Below are 9873 nucleotides of genomic sequence, written 5' to 3'. Positions count from 1 at the left end.
TCTGGTCTTCGCTCATTAGTGTTAAAGGCCTCAAACCTGTTCCTGAGATGGTTCTGACATTCAGGTGGTATGAAATCAAAGCCATATTTTGGCTCCTGTGGGTTTTGTTTAATTTTCCTCAGCTTATAGATTGAATAAATATGAGAAAAGTTACAACCTTAGCACATACCTCTCCTGATATTAACGTGCTCTGTATTCCGTTGCTTTGATCTGTACACAACCACTTGATATAGGTATAGGTTTCATATGACCACAATGAAGTGTTCTAGAAATCCCATTCTTCTCAATATTTTTTTAATTATACACATACAGTCAAATGGCTTTGCCAGGTCAATAAAACAAAAATATATATCTTTCATCCAATCTCAATACTTCTGCTTTCCAAGATCAATCTGACATCAGCAATGGCATCCCTCCACTTCCTAAACCACATGCCTCTGGAAACACTATGAACTTGGAAGAACAATTATGACTATGGAAACGCATTAGGTCTTTTGTTCATAGAGTTGCTATGAGTCGACCTCAACTCAACAGCAATCAACAACAACAACAACACTGTCCATATAAAGATATAGAAATTTAGATACTTGGACAAAAGAGGGGATGAAGAGCTATGTTAAATTCAGGGAAGAAAAAAGAAGGAATTAAAGTCTTGCACCTGAAAATGATAAAGTATTAAAGATTATTTTCAATCTCCGTACATTATTACATGAAATTGCAAGAAAGAATTCTTCTATAGAACTTCTGAAGGAAGCATGTGGCCCTGACATCACCTTGATTTCGGACTTCTGTCCTCTAGAACAAGATGACACAATTCTGCTTGCTAAAGCTGAGGACGACCTCATGCACTTGCTGCGGAGGGTCAAGGACTGCAACCTACAATATGGATTGAGGCTCAATGTCAAGAAGACAAAGATTCTCACCACTGGACCAATTGGTAGCATCAGGATGGATGGTGAAGGGATTGAGATTGCTCACAGCTTCTGTTTGCTTGGCTCCACCGTCAACACTCTTGGCACCAGCAGCCAGGACATCAAAAAACGTATTGTGATGGGAAAGTCTGCTGTTAGGGACCTCTCTAAAGGACTCAAGAGCAATGGTGTCTCTCTGGAGACTAAGGTGCGCCTGATAAAGGCCATGGTTATTGCAATCACTTTTTATGCATCAGAGAGTTGGGCAATGATTAGGGAGGACAGAAGGAGAATTGATGCCTTTGAGCTATGGTGCTGAAGAAGAGTATTGTATGTACCATGGACTACCAAGAAAACAGATTCATCCTGGAGAGGATTAAACCAAGCAACTCCTTGGAGGCAAGGATTCTGGGGCTTCATCTGCCAAACTTTGGGCATGCTGCAAGGAGGGACAGGTCCTTGGAGAGGGACGTCATGCTTGGGAGGGTGGAGGGACAGCGCAAGAGGGGAAGACCCTCCATGACATGGATTGATTCAGTGACTGCGGTAATCGGGATGGGTGTGTCAGAGGCAATTCGATTGGCACAGGATAGAGCAGGGTTTAGGGCTGTTGTACATATGGTCGCTATGAATCGCAAATGACTCGACGGCACATAACAACAACAACAACAACAACAACAACAACAACAACAACATCCTTTAGAACTATGAGAGAACAATGTTCTGATTTCAACCTCTCAATTGGTGTTACTTCATTTCATCTACATTGGGATACTAATACCACAGGAGTATCTTGTGTTTATCTTCAATTATAAGGATATATTGATCAGTTTTAGCTACCTGTTATGAAAAACAAAAATGAGCTATGGAAATAATGTGTTTGTTTTGTTTTGTTTTGTTTATTTGCACAGCAAAGTGTCTCTCATTCAAAGAGAATCCCCGAACTTTTTTTTACAAAAATAAATTGCTGTCAACTTGCTTAAATGACTGAAATAAGAAAGTGATTTAAAGATGTGTACAGCTTGTTTTGTTATCTATAAACCACAAGCAAAGAAACAAAAATGGTGACAGTCCCAGAAATCGGGCATAACAGACGTTGTGTAAATTTCTTACTGCAAGACTTAAAGCATAGGATTATATTAGCTTAAAGGATCATAAAAGTACAATACTAGTGTACATAAATTCCTTGTCATAGAAAAAGTGTAGCAATGGTACTCAAGAGAACATGTTTTACAGCCTTGAGAAGTCCTTGTTATTCTTTGTATCGATCTCCAGTTACTGTTTGGCTGGTAGTACACATTACAAAGGACTGATGAATCTGCCCAAGCCACATAGAAGCAAGGCGTTCAGTACTTTCAAAGACATAATGAAGATCTATGTAGTCACATGAGAACTAAGATGGCCTAAGATCAATAATGTAAATAAAGAATAAAAAAGATAAACTTCTTTTTCTCTAACAAATAAGTGAAACTGTAGATCACAACTAATTTTTAAGCTGGTAAAGCACAAACTACGTACGCTTCCACAGTTCTTGCTTTGCTTATTTGGATGAAATTAAGCACATACATCATTCTAACAAATATCTTTAAGAATATTTTGAACCTGGAAAATGAAATTAAGGCAATGAGTTTTGTATTTGTGTCTGTATCAAGGCCCAATTACTTTCTGACAAAGAATTTATAATTTTTATCCAACAGACACTGGCTGCCTTTCAAACAGATAATTCTAAAGATATTATCAAGCTTCACACTCTAAAATAATAAACTTAACAACTATTACTTATCTAATATTATAAACACCAGGTCTAACGGTCTATTTCCAAATAAAATTAAGAAATACAAAGATAGAATACAATTCCTCTGTGATATCAAAACATGTGGTCAACAGCCAGTTCCAAATGAAAAGTGAAAAGATTTAAAAAAGAAAAGAGAGTTTTAGAAAGAAATGAAGTTGAGACAACTTAGAAGGGGGGAAAAAATGTCACCTAGCAGACAACAATTCTAAAATGAATGTGCCCCTTCAGTAAGTTATATCTTTTAAGAGAATTAAAAGCCTAAAATTTAGGTTATATTTAAAATATGTGTTTTTGGTCAAATATTCTTCTAAGTGGTATCGCAATGGTCTGTACACTTGATGTACAGAGATAACCCGTGGTTATTGTGATTCTAAACACTGTGACACTTGTGTGTCACATATGATAATGGTTATCCATGGTAGACAGTGTTTGATGGAGCTCCTCTAGTAAAACAAGCTTGGAAGCAGGAGTGACATCCATTTCTGAAATAGCTTACTTCTGGAAACTCTATGAACTTGGAGAAACGATGAAAACTACACAAGTGTTCAGGTCTTTCAGTCTTGGGTTACTATGAGTTATCTATGGCTTGATGGCATCTAACAACTGCTAGTAGAGAGAAAGTTATGCTACCAAGCCAAATGTGGGTGATTTTCATCTGTGGCCCTCAGTCCTGGTTTTAATTTGTTTTGGTCAAACATTTTTCTAAGTGGTATGGCCCTGGTCTGTCCATTTGCTCTACAGAGATAACTTGAGGTTATTATGATGCTAACACTGTGACACTGATGTGTTAATGTGATAATGGTTACTCATGGTGGACAGTGTTTGGGAGAGATCCCAGATTAAAACAAGCTTGGAAGCAGGAGTATCACCCACCTCTGAAATAGCTTGCCTCCAGAAACCCTATGAACTTGGAGAAAAGATGAAAGTTATACAAATGTTCAGGTCTTTCATTCATAGGGTTACTATGAATTGTCTAAGACTCGAGGACATCTAGCAACAACAACATAGATATTGAAATAATTATGTACTTTACTAAAAGTAAAAATTTTGATAAACAGAAATTGACAATGTTTTTTTTTCAAAAGGTCACTTGCCTTGAAAACTCTATAGTTTAGACAATAACATACATGTTGTTGTTGTTAGATGCGGTGGAGTCAAGTACAACTCATAGTGAACCTATGAACAAAAACTCTGAACCCTGTTCTATCATGGGCCATCCTCACACTGCCTGACATACAAAAACCCACTGTGTCAAACACAAAATCAATCCTTTTCTTGACCAACCCTCCAACCTTCCCAGCATCAAGTCCCTCTTCAAGAATAGCCTCTCCTAGCAATATGTTCAAAGTATGTGAAGTGAAGTTTCATCATTTTGCCTCCAAAGAGCACTTCATCCTCTCCAAGACATATCTGTTCATTCTCTTGTCCATCTATGGATTTCTCAGTGTTCTTCTCCAACACCACAGCTCAAAGGCATCAATCCTTCTTCTGTTATCTTTACTCATTATCCGGCTATCAAATGCATGGCAAGTGATTGGTAAGACTATGGCCTGAATCAGACACACATTGGTCCACTTTGAATCAGCTTTGGTCACTTTGAATCAGATAATCACATGGCATACTATGCAAGGAATAAAAAACAGAGGTAGAATTGAGTTGCAATCATAGTAAAAAACTCAATTTCAAGTTTTATCCTGAAGCAAAATGTTGATGATAGGATAATATTCATATGCATACATGGGAAACCTGTTAACATGACTATTATTTAAATATGCATTTTTCTACCTCTTGAACCAAAGAGGAAGAAATAGAGAATTTTTACCAGATCTTGCAATCTGAAAATGACTGATCATGCAATCAAGATACACTAATGATAATTGATGCCTAGAATGAAAAAGTGGGAAACAGTAAAAAAAAAAGATGTTGTGTTGTTGTTGCTGTTGATTGCCTTCGAGTCGAGCACAACTCAGAGCAACCCTATGAACAAAAGGCCCAAAACCCCTCTACAACTATTAACATTTATCAGAGTTCATAGAGTTTCCAGAGGCATGTTATTTAGGAGTGGATGCCACTCATGGTAGTTGGTATTGCCACTCATATGCATTTAGTGTTAGAAATGAGGCTGAAAATAAAACACATGTGGTTACTGTGAGTAAAAAGGTAAATCATCAATAGTTGACAACATAGACAGCCTCATATCACAAAATATCCATCTCTGAAATATTTGACCACATATATGAACTTGGTCCCATAAGGTTATAAAAGTTCAAAAATCTTAATTGTAAATTTGACATAGAGACTACAGCAGTGTTACACACATAGCATGTGTATCTTATACTGCTCTTATGTAAAAGTAATTGTACTGCTATGCATATCAGGGTATAGAATTTATACAACACATCATGATCATAAAATAAATGTCTACATTACTACTACCGGCTACTGTGCTGTATTTTCTAATAATATCTTAAACCAAAACTTTCCTACTAACAGATAAAACAATTATTGTTCATAAAGTATATGCTTTGACTAGCTCTCAACAATTTTCAAGTGTTCCATATCTCTTATCTGTTGTAGTGATATCTCTCTGTTCAATTTTCTTTTGAAAATATTACTGTCAAGTGTGTCATGGTTCCGAAATGAAGAAAAATTAGTGATAGCAGCAACACCAAATGTGTCAAAAATCAAAGTCAGAGGAGTAACATCACTTTGGAATTGAAACAAAAGCTTAGTAAACAGGAAATTAAAGCAAACACACTGCCTTTGAACCAACACCAACTTCTAATATTACATTGTAGGTCAGAGTAGAATTTTCCATAAGGCTTCTACGGCTGAAATATGTCTTTTCCAAGACTGACTCATTCTTGTCCTACTGAGCGGCTAATGAATTTGAACCACTGACCTTTGATTAGCAGCCAAAGTTTTCACTATGGCAAAATACCTCAAAGTGAATATTTAATGGCTGTTCTTGCTTACTACTTAGACACTTGAAAATCACAACGATGCTCAGAAACAAAGATAAATACAAACCATCATTAAAGGAAATCTACAAGGCTAATGAATTAGAAAGTGAAAGGATCCTTTATCAGATATGGATATTTTTAGTAAGATAGACTGAGAATCAAACACAGACATTGCTTTTAGAATTTTGACAGTCATTACTAGGGCAGCTTGTTTCAGATCCTTAAAGTAAAAACAACATACAAAACCCAGGGTCACTGATGGGTTTGCACAAGTCATATCAAATAATATAAGTCTAAGCAGGAGTGACATCCACTTCCTAAACAACATGCCTCTGGAAATTTTATGAACTTTGATAAATGATGATAGCTACAGAAAGGCTTCAGGCCTTTTGTTCATAGGGTCACCATAAGTCGTGTTTAACTAAATAAAAATCACCAACAACAATACAACATAGCACACTAGGGTGTACTGGTGGCCTAGTGGCAAGAAGTACACTGCAATCCTTAAGGCGAGTGGTTCAAATCCCCCAGCTGTTCTGTAGGAGAAGGATAGACTATATTCTCGTATGGGATTAACTGCCTCTGAAAACTCTCCAGAGGGTCAGCTATAGGTTGGTTCTGACTGGACAGTACACAATAACCACAACATCGCACATAACATACAATTAACATTAAATAATAAGTGTATACATAGGTAGACCCACATACACATGTGTGTATATACTGATGGTATAATGGTGAAGCTAGAGAAAATAAACAAAAAACAGAACACCAAACAGTTTCTAAACAAACTTGTTTGAACTCAAGGGGAGCTGAGAGGGCAGGGAAGTCTGATCATCTTCTTCTCCCTTAAAGATTACCAAATTGGAAGCCCTACAGGACAGTTCTATTCTATCATATAGGAAGCTTCACTATGAGTCAGAATTGACTCGAAGGCTCAAAATAACAACTACAAATACAAAGAATTAAACTCACACACACACACCCTGACACAGAGAATTTAAATGATCATATACATTTTATGATTGTTGCTCTTGTTGTTAGGTGTTATGAAATTATAGACAACTCATAGTGACCTTATGAATGAAAGACCTGAACACTTGTATAATTTCATTGTTTCTCCATGTTCATAGAGTTTCCAGAGGCAAGCTATTTCAGAAGCAAATGCCACTCCTGTGAAGCTTGTTTTAATCAGAGAGCTCCACCAAATGCTGTTACATGGGTAACCATTATCACATTGGACACCTAAGTATCACAGTGTTTAGCATCATAACAACGATGTTTTACCTCTGTACAGCATAGGGACAGATCAGTGCCATATCACTTAGAAGAATGTTTGATTAAAACCAGGCCTGAGTGCCACAGGTGAAAGAGCCCAACTGTGTTTTTAATGTGATCAACTCACACCCAGCAGCGAGTCAGCATTCCATCCTAATTCTCACTATAACCAGAAAACAGACTTCTGTAAAATCTGGCTGCTTCAGAGGACTTTATATATTATATGAAGTATATGTATATACTTCATATGTATATATGTATATATGTATATATATATATATATACTTTTACTTGTGTAACTTCAATAGTCATGACTATGATTTTCTAAAAAATACAAGTTAGTCAAAAGTTATGATTGAATAAATGATCACAATCTTGGGACATCAAGGTCAATTGACATAATAGTTCATTTGGAGTGCTGTCAGCCCAAAGGTATGCAATTCAAATGCATTAGAAGAAAGATGGCCAATCTCCTCCTGTGTGATTTACTGGCACTGAAAACTCACAAGAGTGTCAACTATGCATCAGTTCTGATTCAATAGTGCATGATAACAACTATTTTGGTGAGTAGTGAATGAGATTTTTAAAGCGTATAAATAGACTCCGTGGTATACCATTATTCTCCAACAAAAGTAAAGAAGAAATATTTTAAAGACATACTGAAAATATTATTCAAATGCATCATAAAAGGAAATTCTGACAACTATTATAAAAAATAAATCATTGAAAACTCTATGGAGGGCAGTTCTACTCTAATCTATGTATATAGTATTACTAGAAATTGAAGCTGACTTGAAAGCAATTGATTGTTTCTAAATGGGTGACATCTGGTTGTTTTAATTTATAGGTCTATAATTTTAGATGCTGAACTTGTTTTATATTCCTATTTATTATCTGTATCTCCTTTGTTGAGATACTTATTCAGATATTTTAAGCATTTGAATAAATTATTAGTTGAATTTGAAGTGGTTTATTTGGTGAAACTTGAGTTCTTTTATATCTTTTACACTAGTTTTTATCCATAATGTATTTTATAAATAATTTTCCCTCTCTGTTGATGTTATTGTTTTTGTTATGTATCATTGAGTCAAGTAGGACTCATTGCAATCCCATGAATAAAAGATCTGAATCCTATCCTATCTTGTGCCATGCTTATTATTCCCCACACTCTTGGGCCCATTGTCGCAGACATTGTATCAATCCTTCTGGTTGAGGATTTTCCTCTCTTTTGCTGCTCCTCCACAATTTCAAGTATGGTGTCCTTTTCCAAAGAATAGCCTCTCTTAACAAGATGCCCATAGTGTATGAGATGAAGATTTACCATCCTTACCTCCAAGAAGCATTCTGGTGGCATATTTTTCAAGATACACCTGTTTATTCTTTTGGCAATTCGTGGACTATTCAGCACTCTTCTCCAGCACTCCAACTGTAACCCCCATATTCTCTTGCCATCCTTATTCATTTAACAGATTTTATATGCTTTCTAAGTTACTGGGGGGGAAATGTGGCTTAAACCAAGCACACATCTTTGTTTTTAAAGTAACATCACTGCTCTTCAACACTTTGCAGAGGTTCCTGACTGCAGACTCTCCAAATTCTATGTATCTCCTGATTTCCTGACTGCCGTTACCAAGGGTGTTGACTGTGGATCCAAGCAATATTAAATTATTGACAATTTCTATATTTTTCCATCTATTATATTGTCTATTGGCTCAGTGGTGAGAATTTTTGTCTTCCTGATGTTGAGATGAATTCCATAGTCAAAGCTGTAGCCCTTGATACTCTACAACAAGAACCTTAAATCCTCCTCACTTTTAGCAATTAAAATTGTGTCACTCTTTCTGTAACTTACCTTTAATTCTCTTAACAGTGTTTTCTTTACAAGAAGCAGTTTTTCACCTTATTAAAACTCAACTTTCCTTTTTCTTCATAAATTGTGCTTTGCATTTAGCATATAAACGTATAATTAATCCTGAGGAATTTTTTGTCAAAAATATAAGGTTTATGTCTGGATTCAGTTTTTTGGCATGTTCTAAGATTCAAGTTTTAAAGAAAGATTATATTCTCATTGAAATGTAATGGTTTTAAATAAAGATATGGTGTCTTTAATCGGTCTTTTAAGTTAAATATTTGTTCTGATGTAAAAAGAATGAGGAATACTAAAGAAGAATTAATATGTTTGAATAATGATATTGACTAACACTATTGAATATACCATTAACCAGCGAGTGAACAAAGAAATTTTTCTTGAAGGACATCCAACTAGGTTGCTTCGTATTAGCACAGATGGTAACACCTAACTTCACACAATTCAGGCATGTTTTAAGGAAGTGCTGGCTTTTGAAAAAGCATATAATGCTTGTAAAAGTAGAGGGTCTATTAATGAAAAAAAGACCCTCAATGAAATAGATTAGCAGAGTAACTGCAATGATGTATTTGAGTAGTGTGAAGAGGGTAAGGATAGTTTACAGTAGGGCAAGGTATCAAACTCTCTTACAGGGTAACTATAAAAAACGATCCAACATGTAACCGGGGTACATTAATGATAATGGATGACTGGAATGAAAATGTTGGGAGTGGAGAAGAAGCATCACTGGTCAGAAAACAAAGATTTAGCAACAGAAATGAGGCAGGGGATAAAAGGATGAAATTTTGTACTGTCAAAGATTGAGTCACTGAAAATACTTTTTATAAGAAACAAACTGAATATACACATCAATTCACCTGACGGTCTGCACAGAAATTAGACTGACTGCTTCATTAGAAATAATCATTGAAGAAGCTCAACATCAGCTGTGAAAACAAGGCCAGGGGCTGATTGTGAAACAGACTGTAATTACACAAATGTAGGTTTAACTTGAAGCTAAATAAAATTAAAGCAGATTCACAAGAACCAAAACTTGACCTTGAATTTATCCCACAGGAA

The sequence above is a fragment of the Elephantulus edwardii genome, unplaced genomic scaffold (assembly GCF_000299155.1).
Source record: "Elephantulus edwardii isolate Elephantulus edwardi_28Jun2011 unplaced genomic scaffold, EleEdw1.0 scaffold00012, whole genome shotgun sequence".
Taxonomy (NCBI): domain Eukaryota; kingdom Metazoa; phylum Chordata; class Mammalia; order Macroscelidea; family Macroscelididae; genus Elephantulus; species Elephantulus edwardii.
The sequence above is the reverse complement of the archived record's forward strand: the minus strand, read 5'-3'. Positions refer to the sequence as shown.